Below are 15,572 nucleotides of genomic sequence, written 5' to 3'. Positions count from 1 at the left end.
CCAACCATCTTATTCTCTGTTGCCCTCTTCTCCTGCCCTCAATCTTTCCCAGCATCAGGGTATTTTCAGATGAGTAGGCTTTTCACATCAGGTGGCCCAGGTATTGGAACTTTGGCAGTTAGGAATGTTTCAGTTCAGTTGCTCAGTTGTGTCCGACTCTTTGCTTCCCCATGGACTGCAGCACGCCAGGCTTCCCTGTCCATCACCAACTCCTGAGCTTGCTCAAACTCACGTCCATTGAGTTGGTGATGCTATCCAACCATCTTATCCTCTGTCGTCCCCTTCTCTTCCTGCCTTCAGTCTTTACCAGCATCAGGGTCTTTTCCAGTGAGTCTAAGCAGTTAGGAATGTTTAATGCAAAACAAAACTGGAACCCTTGCCCCTCCACATTTTTGTATGGTAATTAGTGTATTTAGGTGTAGATCCAGTTCATTCTCTAAGGGCCACTGGTTTTGCAATTAGTGTTGTTTTAATTATCCTTCACTTTTGAATGGCATTCTTCCGGTGGAAAGGCATTGTAAGCCCAGAGGAAACTCAGGGTGTTGTTGGTCTAGAAGCATCTAATTCAGCCAATCTTCCTGCATCCCTAGAGCCCTGTGAATGGCTCCAGGTTTTCACTGACTCCACTTTGGCAAACAGTCGAGAGTTTTAGGGTATGTATCATCTCAGCTTAAAGCCCTGGTTTGTGGCTCTTGGTTTCATTCATTCATTCAGAATTATTCATTCACACAGAATTATTCATTCAGGCATTATTAAGTAAACTATTATTATCAAGTAAAAGTGCCTCAGAGACCTTTGAATGTTATTTGCTGAACGTTATCTGTGTCCATTTCTTCAGGAACATTTCTGAAGTGAGGAGTTATCCACCATTTTCTTCATATTTGCTGTTTAGTCCCCTCTACATTTAGATTTTTTTGGGCTCCAAAATCACTGCAGATGCCGATTGCGGCCATGAGATTAAAAGTCGCTGACTCCTTGGAAGCAAAGTTATGACGAACCTAGATAGCATATTAAAGAGCAGAGACATTACTTTGCCAACCAAGGTCCATCTAGTCAAGGCTATGGTTTTTCCAGTGATTATGTATGGATGTGAGAGCTGGACTGTGAAGAAAGCTGATCGCCAAAGAATTGATGCTTTTGAACTGTGGTGTTGGAGAAGACTCTTGAGGGTCCCTTGGACCGCAAGAAGATCCAACCAGTCCATTCTAAAAGAGATCAATCCTGGGTGTTCATTGGAAGGACTGATGCTAAAGCTAAAACTCCAGTACTTTGGCCACCTCATGCGACGAGTTGACTCACTGGAAAATACTCTGATGCTGGGAGGGATTGGGGGCGGGAGGAGAAGGGGACGACCGAGAATGAGATGGCTGGATGGTATCACCGACTCAATGGACATGAGTTTGAGTGAACTCCGGGAGTTGGTGATGGACAGGGAGGCCTGGCGTGCTGTGATTCATAGGGTTGCAAAGAGTCGGACACGACTGAGCGACTGAACTGAACATTTAGATTGGAAATTTGTGAGACAGTCTTTTCAGTCTTCTCCCAAGTTCTGTTAGTGTCTGAAGCCAGAGGATTTATTCTCACCCTCCTGCTTCTCAGACTCTTTATTTTCTCAATCTGTTCGGGCTGCTGTAACAGACCACCACAGACTGGGGGCTCAAACAACAGACATTGATTTCTCATGGTTCTAGAGGCTGAGAGTCAAGGATCAAGGCACTGACAGATTCCCTGTCTGAGGAAGACCCACTTCTTGGTCCATATGTGGCCTCTTCTGTGCCTGCACAGGTAGAGGGAGGTCTGTGGGGTCTTTTTTTGTAAGGGCACTAATCCCATCATGGGGCTCCACCCTCATGACCTCATCATCTCCAGAGGTCCCGCCTCCTCATGCCTTAATGGTTTAGGATTCAACATACATATGGGAAATACATGTTCATTCCACAGCAACTATTCTGCATGAGGCCTTTCCTTAACTGTGCTGGACCCCTTACACCTCAATGAATGTCTATATAATTTTATATCAGACCACCCCACCTCTCCTGGGAGAAGACTCTTGAGAGTCCCTTGGACAGCAAGAAGATCAAACCAGGCAATCCTAAAGGAAATCAACCCTGAATATTCTTTGTAAGAACTGATGCTGAAGAGTCAATACTTTGGCCAACTGACGTGAAGAACGGACTCACTGGGAAAGACTGAGGTGGCCGGGTGGGGAGTGGGGGGATGGTTGGATAGCATGGCCAACTCAATGGATGTGAGTTTGAGCAAACTCAGAGAGAGAGTCCGAGAAGGCAATGGCAAGCCACTCCAGTACTCTTGCCTGGAAAATCCCATGGATGGAGGAGCCTGGTAGGCTGCAGTCCGTGGGGTCGCTAAGGGTCGGACCCGACTGAGCGACTTCACTTTCACTTTTCACTTTCACACATTGGAGAAGGAAATGGCAACCCACTCCAGTGTTCTTGCCTGGAGAACCCCAGGGACGGGGGAGCCTGGTGGGCTTCCGTCTATGGGGTCACACAGAGTCGGACACGACTGAGGTGACTTAGCAGCAGCAGCAGAGAGAGAGTGAAGGACAGGGAAGCCTGGCGTGCTGCCCTGTGTACGCCCTGTATTACCGGACCACACGATCTGGGGCTCAGCTTGCCCGCATACTCCTGGCTTGCCCATGGCCTCTCACCTGTGCCCTGTAGTCTCATGTGCCTTTGCCCCATACCCTCTGCCTGTTGGCGAGCAGCTTGCATTCCGAGAACATGCGCTGTGGGGCTCACGTGCCCCGCTCCCAGCATGCCCTCTGCCTCTCACGTATGCCCTGCATCCCTGGAGCATGCGCTCTGGGTCTCACTTGCCCCCTTCCCAGCATGCTCTCTGCCTCTAACCAGTGTCTTGTACTCCCTGGTGGCTTGTGCCATGGGAGTCACCTGCCACTTGCTCTCAGCCTGCGGCATGATTTGTGAACTGGCGGAATTGCTTGCTCCGCATTTGCAGCATGGTACTCTGAGAGAAAGTAGGCTCTCAGTCGTCCCGCGAGGATGTGTGACGAGCCTTCGGCTTTCCCTAAGGTGAAAGAACGAGACCGACACCTGCCCCTTTCCTCAGAGCGGTTGTCGTCTGCCAGCCTCAGTCGTCAGCTGGGACCGGCTTCCGTCATCTGGGAACTGGCGCCCACCCCTTGCCTCAGGGATGCGGCCGGCTGAGGCCTGCAGACCTAATGAACCCAGAGGGAGACCTACCTGCACATCTCTCTGCAGGGGCCTATTTGGCTACGGGCACAGGTGTTTATTCTAAAGCGCAAGGGAGCCCAGTGGAGAGTCGCGTCGTTGCAGGGTGAGCACCTCTCTGCCTTCCTATTCTGCCTTCCTGGGGACCTCCCGTGTTGGGGGGTACGGGACGTGAGCGGGGAGCGTGAGGGAGCCGGGGGTTTGAGATGTAGTGGGGGTGTGAGGGATGTGGGGTTTGAGGGGTTGTGAGGGGGCCGAGGGTGTGGGGTGCGTGAGGGGGTCGGGGGTGCAGGGGTGGTTTGACGGGGTGTCGGGGGCAGGAGCGGGGGCTTTAGGGGATGTATGGGGATGTGAGGGGGCCTGGGGTGTGTGTGTTGGAGGTGAGGGGGCCGGGGGACTTTTGGGGTTCAGAACGTGGGGAGGTGTCAGGGGCTGGGCATGTGGAAGCAGCGCCAGGTGTGTGGGCGCCGGGCCCAGCGGCTCATACGAGGCGCTCTCGCACTTCTTGTCTAACCGGAAGCAGAAAGGAGCCAGCAGCTGTGGGGGACGTGGTGTTTGACCTGGCAAATCAGTGGATAGCCTTTTGTGCTGCACATTACTCTTTACCATTGGAGGCTGTGTGCCTTTCACAGGTTTGGGAACGCAACTTTATTCCTCTTCAACTTCAAGTTTATTATTGAATTTTAATGTTTAAGTTGTGAGCAGTATTTTATGGCCTTTGATCTCTCTCTCAGCTGATTTTTTCTTTTCTTCATCAGAGAGGAGGTGTTTTAAGGGAGATAGCTAGATGTAGGCCCCTTCCAAGGACTTAAAGTGAATTCTGAAAGTACTTTGTACAGGTAGTAAAATATCAGCCCTGCCTGTGAACATAAGTTGTATGTGACTCCAGAGCAGAAAAGGAGCCCAGCCCTGGAGGAAGGTAGATGTTTAATTCAGTTTCTGTGTCTTGTTTGCTGAGAAGCTGGTCAGGGGGGAGTTAGCTTTTCTGCCTGCCTCTTTTCTTTTCTTCCCCTACATTTAGTGCCTAGTATGCTTGTCCTCTGGTTCTGGGCTGGCCAGGATGGTTGTTGCTGACTCAGGATGTAGAGGTGGGAAGAGCCCTCCACAGTTGGCCTGTTACTAGCTGATTCAACGGAAATAAGCCAGGGACCCTTTCTTGTCCTGGTTCTGGAACCTATAGAACTTGGAGACTGTATTTTGATACACTAGGCACACTACTTTCAATGGAATTTAAACAGCAGCATTAAGTATTGAAAACATTATGTGGATGAAACTTCGTGCTCACTGTTTAGTCAGTGTTGTGTGGGTACTTTGTTTTCTCCCTTGCAAATCATCATTGGGGCATCAAGTCCTCCTGCTCTGATAGACAGGCATGGTTTTGCTGGAAGAGAGCAAAAGGTTTGCACAGAGCTGAGGACTGCAAGCATATCTCCTCCCAGATCTTTGAGGTGTGGTCCTGTCTTTTATACTACACTAAAACTGTAAAGTTGTAGAGGAGGGATGGTCACCACTGTTAAATGAGGCCTCACCCCCAGGTTGAAAGTGTGAGGAATGGTTTGCATGTTCTCTTGTTGGGTCTGGCATAACTAGGTTACATTCTGAGTCCTTGGATTCTTAGATCTGTGTGGCTCAAGTTTTGGTTCAGATGCCAGTGTCTCTGACACGTGTTAAAGTGGTCAAAGCATTTCAACAAATAATCCTTTGCCTATGGAGACACCCGTTTATGCCAGACAGGAAATAAAGAACATTGTTCTATAGCTTTATTACTTCCAGGAGATGGTAACCCTCCCTTTTATTTTTGTGCTTTTTAACTAGGCTGTAGTCCAGCAAGACACTAGCAGGAAGACTTTTCAGTTTAAAAAGTTCCCTTTTATATCTCTTTAAAGTCAGGGCAAAACAGATCCTTGTTCCCTTTTAGTGCATTCTGTTTGGAATTAGTTCAGTTTAGTTCAGTCGCTCAGTCATATTTGACTCTTTGTGACCCCATGGACTGCAGCACGCCAGGCCTCCCTGTCCATCACCAACTCCTGGAGTTTACTCAGACTCGTGTTCTTTGAGTTTGTGATGCCATCCAATCATCTCATCCTCTGTCGTCCCCTTCTCTTCCCATCTTCAATCTTTCCCAGCATCAGGGTCTTTTCCAATGAGACAGTTCTTCACAACAGGTGGCCAGAGTATTGGAGTTTCAGCTTCAGCATCAGTCCTTCCAATGAATATTCAGGACTGATTCCTTTAGAATGGACTGGTTGGATCTCCTTGCAGTCCAAGGGACTCTGAAGAGTATTCTCCAACACCACAGTTCAAAAGCATCAATTCTTAGGTGCCCAGCTTTCTTTGGAGTCCCAGCTCTCACATCCCTACATGACTACTGGAAAAACCATAGCTTTGACTAGATGGAACTTTGTTGGCAAAGTAATGTATTTGCTTTTTAACATGCTGTCTAGGTTGGTCATAACGTTTCTTCCAAGGAGCAAGCGTCTTTTAGTTTCATGGCTGCAGTCACCATCTGCAGTGACTTTGGAGCCCAAGAAAATAAAAGTCTCTCACTGTTTTCACTGTTTACCCATCTATTTGCCATGAAATGGTGGGCTCAGATGCCATGATGTTAGTTTTCTCATTGTTGAGTTTTAAGCTATCTTTTTCACTCTCTTCTTTCACTTTCATCAAAAGGCTCTAGTTCTTCACTTTCTGCCATAAGTGTGGTGTCATATGCATATCTAGGGTTATTGGTATTTCTCTCGGCAATCTTGATTCCAGCCTGTGCTTCATCCAATCCAGCATTTCTTATGATATACTCTGCATATAAGTTAAATAAGCAGGGTGACAGTATACAACCTTGATGTACTCCTTTCTCAATTTGCACCAACTTGTTGTTCCATGTCTAGTTCTAACTTGCTTTTTGACCTGCCTACATATTTCTCAGGAGGCAGGTCAGGTGGTCTGGTATTCCTGTCTCTTTCAGAATTTTCCATAGTTTGTTGTGATCCACACAGTCAAAGGCTTTGGCCTAGTCAGTAAAGCAGAAGTAGATGTTTTTCTACTTGCTTTTTTGGTGATCCAACGGATGTTGGCAATTTGATCTCTGGTTCTTCTGCCTTTTGTAAATCCTGCTTGAACATCTGGAAGTTCACAGTTCACATACTGTTGAAGCCTGGCTTGGAGCATTTTGAGCATTACTTTGCTAGTATGTGAGATGAGTGCAATTGCGCGGTAATCTGAGCATTCTTTGGCATTGCCTTTCTTTGGGATTGGAATGAAAACTGACCTTTTCCAGTTCTGTGGCCACTGCTGAGTTTTCCAAATTTGTTGGCATATTGAGTGCAGCACTTTCATAGCATCATCTTTTAGGATTTAAAATAGCTCAACTGGAATTCTGTCACCTCCATTAGCTTTGTTCGTAGTGGTGCTTCCTAAGGCCCACTTGACTTCACATTCCAGGATGTCTGGCTCTGGTGAGTGATCACACCATTGTGATTATCTGGGTCATGAAGATCCTTTTTGTATAGTTCTTCAGTGTATTCTTGCCACCTCTTCTTAATATCTTCTGCTTCTGTTAGGTCCATACCATTTCTGTCCTTTATTCTGTCCAATTTTGCATGAAATGTTCCCTTGGTATCTCTAATTTTCTTGAGATCTCTATTCTTTCCCATTCTATTATTTTCCTCTATTTTTTTGCACTGATCACTGAGGAAGGCTTTCTTATTTCTCCTTCCTATTCTTTGGAACTCTGCATTCAAATGGATATATCTTTCCTTTTCTCCTTTGTCTTTTGCTTCTCTTCTTTTCACAGCTGTTTGTAAGGCCTCCTCAGACAGCCATTTTGCCTTTTTGCTTTTCTTTTTCTTGGGGATGGTCTTGATCCCTGTCTCCTGTACAATGTCATGAACCTCTGTCCATAGTTCTTTAGGCACTCTATCTATCAGATCTAATCCCTTGAATCTATTTTTCACTTCCACTGTATAATCGTAAGGGATTTGATTTAGGTCATACCCGAATGGTCTAGTGGTTTTCCCCACTTTCTTCAATTTAAGTCTGACTTTGGCAATAAGGAGTTCATGATCTGAGCCACAGTCAGCTCCTGGTCTTGTTTTTGCTGAATTGGTTAGGGTCTCCTAAATGTCATTTGCCCCTTCCTAAATTGGGCAGAACTAAAAGTCAATTGATATAAGAATCAGACTTTTAACAGTAAGACTATTTTTTTCCCCACCCTGTAATGAAGCAGAGTGAAAAGGAAGGACAGAGGATCCTTTAAGATCTAATCTGTTGCTCAGAATTGGTGGGTATGATACTGGTGTGTAGGGTCCAGAGACCTATTCTGTGCAAAATGTGAAGGAAGCTCAGGCAAGAGAGTTTTTCTCCTGAACCTCAGTTTACTCATATGTTAATGGAGTTGATGTGAGGATTAAATGAGATAATGCAGGTAAAGTTCTAGCCCAGTTTAATCACATAGTAAACACTCAAAATTTCAGTTACCACCACAGCCACCACCCTCGTCCTTATCCTAGTAAGTGCAGCGTTTTGTGACTTCAGATCAGAAAAATCATGTTTCCCAAATGCAGAATATTTTTTTTAAGGGCTCTGATATCTACCTGTATGGAAACCAAAAGTAGAAGTGCAAGAAATAACATTTTTCTGAATTCTTATACATTGATTTGAAATAGCCATTATAGATTTTTTAAGTTTCAGGAGGACTTGAAGGGTGGGGGACTCTCATCTGTCTTCAAATCAGTGTGTTAACAGGAAACATTTCTGTATTTTCTGTCTTATTGGAAGAAGATGGTTGACGCATCTAATAAGTTGTTTTTATTCACAGGAAAAAAATAACACACAGGGTTTGTTTTTCTCAGATGGTTTGTGTGTCTTGTTTTCCTTAGATGGTTTGTGCGTGTGTGTGCTTTTTCAACCTAAAATGTGACTCGTTAAAACAGGCATGTTTTTGAGAAATGACTTTTTTGTTTGTTTAAATTACAGATAAGAACTTGCAGTTAAAGTTTTGTCCAGACATTCTTCTTTGATTGTATTGGAGCCTATATGACTTACTCCTCTATTCAGCAAATGGCATGTTCCCAGAGAGTGGGTTTTAGGATTAGGAAGGAGAGTTTAGGGTGGTGACTATTACTGAAGCACATATGTCACTGTGTTGCTGGTGGTGCAGGCAGCAGCCTGGGCTGATTTCAGTGTGATGTCCATAGAGACCAGAGAATTGGAGAAGGGAAGGATGCTAACCAGTGCTTTTCCTGTGGTAGCAGGTGGGCAGGAGCATGCCTCCAACCTCCATCTCTATGTAACTGCTGACTTTGCTGGACGGTGGGCCTTGGGAGGTGGGGCAGTTAAGCACTGAAAAGGAGAAGGAAGTGGCACTTTGTCTAAATTTCTGGAGGGACTGACTGGTTAATTCATGTGGGTCAGTCCAGGGAGCCCTGACTGTGGGAGTGATCGGTCCCTCTGTGCTGGTCAGCAGTGAGCACCTGGCCCCTAGTTCTTGAGTCAGATCCCATTGTTCTCCACTGGAAAATGGATGAAAGTAGGCTTCCCTGGTGGCTCAGAGGTTAAAGCATCTGCCTCCAATGCGGGAGACCCGGGTTCGATCCCTGGGTCGGGAAGATCCCCTGGAGAAGGAAACGGTAACCCACTCCAGTATTCTTGCCTGAAGAATCCCACGGACGGAGAAGCCTGGTAGGCTACAGTCCACGGGGTCGCAAAGAGTCGGTCACGACTGAGCGACAGAACGGAACGGAACGGAAGTCTTATAGAAACACATGTGCCACCATATGGTCTCAGTGTCTCTTTCCTGACAGCCTGGTGTGCGTTTACTCACCACCAGTGGGAGAGATTGTGACAGTGGCTCTTCCTTACAGAGTGAACTCAGTTCATGCAGGTTTCAAAGTAGGTGAATTTGTGAGTATGCTGCTGCTTAGGATGCTTGCTGTGGCACAGCTTCAGTAGGGTGGTGCATGCTTTCACTGCATGGCTAGCACTGGCCCATGTTGTGGAAAGCCAGGCTGCCCCAGCTCTTGGAGTCCCTTCATCTAAATGTATCTGCTAGCATCTAGTCTGATCAGCTTTGCTTATTCTGTCTTGTTTCCTTGTGCCTTTTCATATAATACTAGGGTGAATTCCACTTCGCATTCTTTGTGGATCTGGAAGCTCTTTATTACATGGTGAAAAATAAACTTAGGTGAAATACTTCTTTATAAAATCCTCTGTGTGTACAGGGTTCCTGCCCTCACCGCAGGCTTATTTCCACAGTGATATTTCTCATTCAAGTTGAGTCTCTATCAGCCAAAAACAAACAAACAAACAAGCAAAAAACTGCCAAAGAGCAGTTGGTATAACTATTATTATTATTTTTTTTTTTAAAACTAGAGTAAATATAATGAAGGAACTATATCCTTTTGGACTCCTTTGTGAGATCTGATTTGAGCTATAACAGCCTTTTTTCTATGCTGTTTACCATAGCATACCTTGTGTTTTATCTGAAGTAGTACAAAGCCAGTGGGACAGATTTATTTGAACTCCTAGGAAATGTTTAAATAAAGTAGTTACTTGTTACCAATTTATTATCACGTCATCATATTGCCTCATGAGGTTTATCCATATAAATTATTCCCTCTACTTTTCTGAGTACTAGCATAATCGTTCGAGAGTTTAGAAGAAAAATCTAAGAAAAATGATGTTTGTCTTATCTTTTTCTTTTTTAAATAATTTAAGTAAACTGTAACCAACAGAGGAAGATTCTTCTATTTGGTTGTATCCTTCCTTTTGAATATTTGCATTGTTTTATCCATGATCTTCTCCTACTGTTGTCTCCTTGTTGGCGATGTCCAGTCTCCCCCAGATTGGTCAGTTGGATGGGTTCTCCTGAGATGGCTCCTCAGTGCCCAACAGCAGCACACACCCAATGGCCTGGTGAATGGATGCTGAACTCTAGGTGGGTCGTCTTGCCTTCCCAGCTCCTTTATTGTCCCTCCTCCCATTTTCCATGTTTGGGACACCTGCACGAGGCAGAGTGCAGGACAAGACCTTCCTGTTGGCTTCCTACTGGTGCATCTCCAAGCATGGTGGATGGACTAGGCGAGTCCAGCCCTTGTCATCAGCTTATGAGGAGGGGCAGCCACCTCCAACTGAAGTCCTTTCATTCCTCTGAAGTTTCTTTTTTTGGTTTTGTTTTGTTGATTACATAGTTCTTTGTCTGAGAGTCATAGACATGGTTTCTTGGCTCTATCTTCTCCCCACTATGAAAGTGTATCCATGGACTTTCCCTCCACTTCTCTGCTGTCTACAAAAGAAAAGCTCCAGTACTACTTAATACTGCAGTGAGTTGTTTTGCTTATATTAACAGCATGTAATCAAATGTGTGTTTTTCCTGTATTGCAGATGATTTCTTTGATTAAAAATGAGAGTATAATTACTGGCCTGGAAAGTGCAGGTTTTCAGGGCTTTTAGTACAGATATTGAATGCCTCCCCAGAGGACATGGTGCGTGTTTTTCCTTACTGCCTCATCTTCCATCCATGTGGTTCCTGTGTCGGGGTGAAGCTGGGTGTGTAATACAGCCTCTAAAAAAATCTGAAAGGTTCTGGAGGAAGTGCGTTCTAAGCATACCTGGGTTTTCAGAAGCAAATAAGTAGTGGGTTATGATACACTTTTTTTATAACTATTTTTTAAAACAATAATTATATAGATAATTACAATGTTGTGTTAGTTTTGGGTTACTTAATCTCATGTGATTAGCTGTTGCTTAGTCTAATACTGGGGAGAGTAGTTTCTCGACTACACTGGTCTGTGAGATAACTCTCCAGATGTTTACCTGTGTAGCCTGCTGCTGCTGCTGGTGCTAAGTCACTTCAGTCATGTCTGACCCTTAGCAACCCCGCGGACTGCAGCCTACCAGGCTCCTCCATCCATGGGATTTTCTAGGCAATAGTACTGGAGTGGCTTGCCATTGCCTTCTCCGTGTGTAGCCTGAGGGAGCCTTTTTTCTCTGAATTCACACATTTAACCATCACCTACAAATCTTTTGGAGTTTTATGAAAGAAAAAGTATATCTGTACCTATTGGATGAGTAGATGTTATACTAAAAAGAATACTCTTCTCCGATTTGTCTTGGGGATTATTGGGGAGTTTTGTCCATAGTAAGCTGTGAATCACCCTATTGTAAAGTTTAATTTAGAAAGCGTTTACTGTGTTGAAGTGTGATACTGTATACATTTAAACTCACATTCTTTGTGACTGTAATACTAGAGAAAGTGGCAGATAATGGAAAAATATATTTCCTGTCATTGAATTTTCAGAAGCAGGCAGTGCTCACTTTGGGCAGAAGAGTGTGGAAGCAATACTAAAAAGTATTCCCATTAAGACATGCCAAATTGTCGTGAAAATGATCCCACCTTCTTGTCAGATCTTTTGAAAGACTAAGAAAAAGGTCATTGTTCTTGCCACTATGAGCTATTGTGGTATGGGCTGTTACAGTCATCACTGGAGCATGTGTCTTCCAAAAAAGAGCAGATCCCAGGCAGTGTAAAAATAGTGCAGATCCACTGCTCTGAATGGTCATTCTGGAGTGGCCATGCCGTGCAGAACCCTGAGCTGGCTGGAATGGGAACCCTTGCCCTGATGGAGATAGGGAATTTTAATGGAAGATAGGATGCATAGTTAGCTGTGGTGAGGCAAGGTGTGATATGCTCTGAAGTGAATTATGACATTGCTGATATGCTGTGAACATGAAATCAGGTGTACATCCCATAATGCTTGTAGCTCCTCTGTAACTATAGATCCAAAGCAAATTGCAAGTTAATGATAAAATGATGGGTTGTGGAAAAAATGAGCTGCCTATACGTTGAATGTGGTGGGAGATATCCTCCTTCCCATGTGCTTCTCTCCCCACCAGCCTTGTCAGGTGGAGCTGCTTGTGCTGTTGTGCACTGGATGTTGCAGGGCAGGAGATGGTTATGAGGCAGCCATCCAGGTGGTCTGGAACATAGTTATATTAATGTTAGAAATAATCACTTCAATGAAAACACAGAATGAAAAAAATTCTGTAGTGAACCCAATGGACCCTGAAAATAAGTTGGCTAACTTGGACTGAGAAACCCTGTCCCAGGACAGAAGATGAAAGAGAATGGGGAGGGACAGGGGAGCAGAGAGTGGAGGACGGCAAAAGAGGCGGGGGAGGACAACAGGGAGAGGAGGAGGGAGACGGAAAAGTCACTTCTCTTGAGCAGCGATAAGCCCTGATTGCAGCAGGTCTGGAAGGAGCCCCCTTCCAGCGGAGGCCAGTGTGAAACAACAGGCTGCTAGGGGAGGTGAAGGGAGACATGCTCTGTCATCTCTCCTATGCAGTGGGTGGCTGATATGGATCTTCAACGAGTGTGAATCTTTACCAAAGAGATTGTTGTCACAGTTGTCGTTCATAACATCCAACCAGAAAGAAAAACACTCCTCCTTGTGGATTCTTTTTAGTTTATGATATTTATCATGGTTCATATGAGTGGTTTCTCCCTGGGAATTTTTTGTACTGTTCACTCAGTCATGTCCGCCTCTTTGCAACCCCGTGGGCTGCAGCACACTAGGCTTCCCTGTCCTTCACTATCTCCTGGAGTTTGGTCAAACTCATGTCCACTGAGTCGGTGATGCCATCCAACCATCTCATCCTCTGTTGCCCCTTCTCCTCCTGCCCTCAATCTTCCCCAGCATCGGGGTCTTTTCCAATGACCAGCGAATCTTACAGACTAATAATGTCTCTTACTCTTCAGAGCAATTGGGCAGCTTTGGATTCATGAGTTGGTGGAGAAAATCTTGGCTGTGTTTTGTTCGCTAGTGCAGGTACATTGTGGCCAAACAGAGATGATGTATACCGTTGCTGTACAGGAGTTTTGATAAAAGTTTTATACTGAAAAACAATAGCCTCTTATTAAAGCTAAATAAGCAATAGTACATTTTTATTATAATGCAGTAAATGTAATTTTGAATGACTGCTGCTACTAAGTCACTTCAGTCGTGTCCGACTTTGTGCGACCCCATAGACGGCAGCCCACCAGGCTCCCCCGTCCCTGGGATTCTCCAAGCAAGAACACTGGAGTGGGTTGCCATTTCCTTCTCCAATGTGTGAAAGTGAAAAGTGAAAGTGAAGTCGCTCAGTTATGTCTGACTCCTAGCGACCCCATCGACTGCAGCCTACCAGGCTCCTCCGTCCATGGGATTTCCCAGGCAAGAGAACTGGAGTGGCTTGCCATTGCCTTCTCTGTTTGAATGACTAATGAAATGCGATTTTTGCTCTTCCTGAAGCCCTTGTGATCTTTTCTTTGAATGGAAATATCTTGCTGATAGTAATTCGACAGTTAATTGCTTAGCTTGTGCACGGCAGAGTTCTGGGTGGGATATGAATTTATGGAGGCAGGTCCCACTCTCAGTGGATTATAGTCAGATGGATGGTGTCTCACAGGAATATCTGAGAATCCATGTAATGAAGGAAGAAGAACAGTACAGACTGAAGCTGAATATAGTTAGAGGGGAGAGGCGTCACTTCTAGGTTTCAGAGAACCTTCTGAATGAAGTGATGCTTGATCCTGTGTTGAAAGATGGTGAAGTTTGAATGTGTGGGCTGCTGGAAGAGGATTAAGGGAAACAGGAGATGCTGGTTGTGTTTTGGGAAAGGTGGTGATTCAGCTGGGCTGAAGATGTGCTCATACCAGACAGCAGTGGATGTAAAGACTGGGGAGTGGTTCAGGGCAGAGGTTACTGCCCAACCTTGGAATGAGAAGGGCATTTGCTGGCCTTAACCCATGTGTCATTTTGGACTGTGTAGTTAGCTTGTTTAAAACCCAGTTTCCTTATCTATAAAACAGGCAGAATTAAACATACCTTAGGAGTTTGAAGCTTAAGTAGGTGGATGATGTGGATTTTTTTCCTCTTTCCTGGCACATAAAATCAGTAAATGGCAGCAGCTATGAGTGACGTCAGTAGGCTGGATGATGGGGGAGCTGTGCAGAACCAGAGGAAGCAGCATGGACTTATCCAGGGCCCTGGTCTGCTCATTCGAGGTAAAGGCTGACAGTGGCATCTGTGGTGGGCACGGTCAGTGGCACTAAGAGGCTACTGAAATAATCCCGGGATGAGCTGATCAGATCTGAAAACCTAGGTTAAGGTAGAAGAAACACAGGTCTGATGCCAGAAACAGTAGGGCCTCTCGCTGCCAAGACTTACTGACTTACAGATAAATGAAGAAGTAGAGAACAAAGCCCAGGTTGCTCTAAAATGTCCAGCAGTCTAGAAGGATATGGTTGCTGCTGCTGCTGCTGCTGCGTCACTTCAGTCGTGTCCGACTCTGCATGACCCCATAGACAGAAGCCCACCAGGCTCCCCCGTCCCCGGGATTCTCCAGGCAAGAACACTGGAGTGGATTGCCATTTCCTTCTGCAATGTGTGAAAGTGAAAAGTGAAAGTGAAGTCGCTCAGTCGTGTCCGACCCTTAGTGACCCCACGGACTGCAGCCTTCCGGGCTCCTCCATCCATGGGATTTTCTAGGCAAGAGTACTGGAGTGGCTTGCCATTGCCTTCTCCGGAAGGATATGGTAAATTTGTTAAATAAGGGCACCTTGTCTGCTTCTGGGTGTTCTGTCTCCTCCCCAGTCCTGACTTAGAGAACAGGCCTCTGGGCTCATCTCATGCAGGTTCTGGAGGACTCCTTAGAGGAGGCCCTGAGGGTATCTGAGATGCTGTTTCACACTGGTCTCTTAGAGCATCCTGTTAAAAGTCTCTTCACTTCATTGTGCGGTGATCTCCAAGTAAAGTTGAACAGTGATTATAAAGTGCTCACATTATTAGTTATCATTAGCTGATTGATCGATTGCTTAGAGAGACCAGACTCTGCTTGGGCTGGTGGTGTTCTACATTTGACTTTATTTTGGAGTTTATTTATTTGGAGTTTAACATGGGAACACAGGTAGATATTCTGCCATCATAGATCATTGTTTCTCTAGTCATTTTGTTGTTTTAGTTGCCGAGTCGTTTCCAGCTCTTTTGCGACCCCAGGGACTGTTGCCCACCAGGCTACCTGTCCATAAGATTTCTCAAGCAAGGATACTGGAGTGAGTTGCCTTTCCCTTCTCCAGGGGATCTTCCCAACCCAAGGATAGAACCTGCGTCTCCTGCATTGGCAGGCAGATTCTTTATCACTAAGCCACTTGGTTGTACTACTACTTAGCGGAATTGCATCCCTTGTTTCAGCTTTTACAACAATCAGATCTGTTTCAAGCACGCAAGGACCACTACAGCCCTGTATGTCCCACGCTTAGTTTTAAAGAATTGGTGACATTGGTTTTTCTGTGGTTTAGTCACTAAGTCGTGTCCGACTCTTTGC

The 15,572-nt window shown here is 45.4% G+C and overlaps 1 protein-coding gene across 5 annotated transcripts in view; it reads left to right on the top strand.

Annotated features, from left to right (window-relative positions):
• Nucleotides 1-15,572, top strand: part of DIP2C (DIP2 acetate--CoA ligase C (putative)) — a 311,707-nt gene that overhangs the window by 76,626 nt on the left and 219,509 nt on the right. The window contains exon 1 of one of the 5 annotated variants that reach the window (XM_055431753.2): nt 10,124-10,143. The exons of the other annotated variants lie outside the window; for them this stretch is intronic. The gene's annotated coding sequence lies outside the window, so the exon portion shown is untranslated. Of the gene's footprint in view, nt 1-10,123; nt 10,144-15,572 lie in introns of those variants that run through there. 5 annotated transcript variants of the gene reach the window in all.

Source organism: Moschus berezovskii, chromosome 15 (genome assembly GCF_049115385.1).
Source record: "Moschus berezovskii isolate FMDL1 chromosome 15, NW_MosBer_1.0, whole genome shotgun sequence".
In the NCBI taxonomy this organism is placed as follows: Eukaryota; Metazoa; Chordata; class Mammalia; order Artiodactyla; family Moschidae; genus Moschus; species Moschus berezovskii.
The sequence above is the reverse complement of the archived record's forward strand: the minus strand, read 5'-3'. Positions and strand labels throughout refer to the sequence as shown.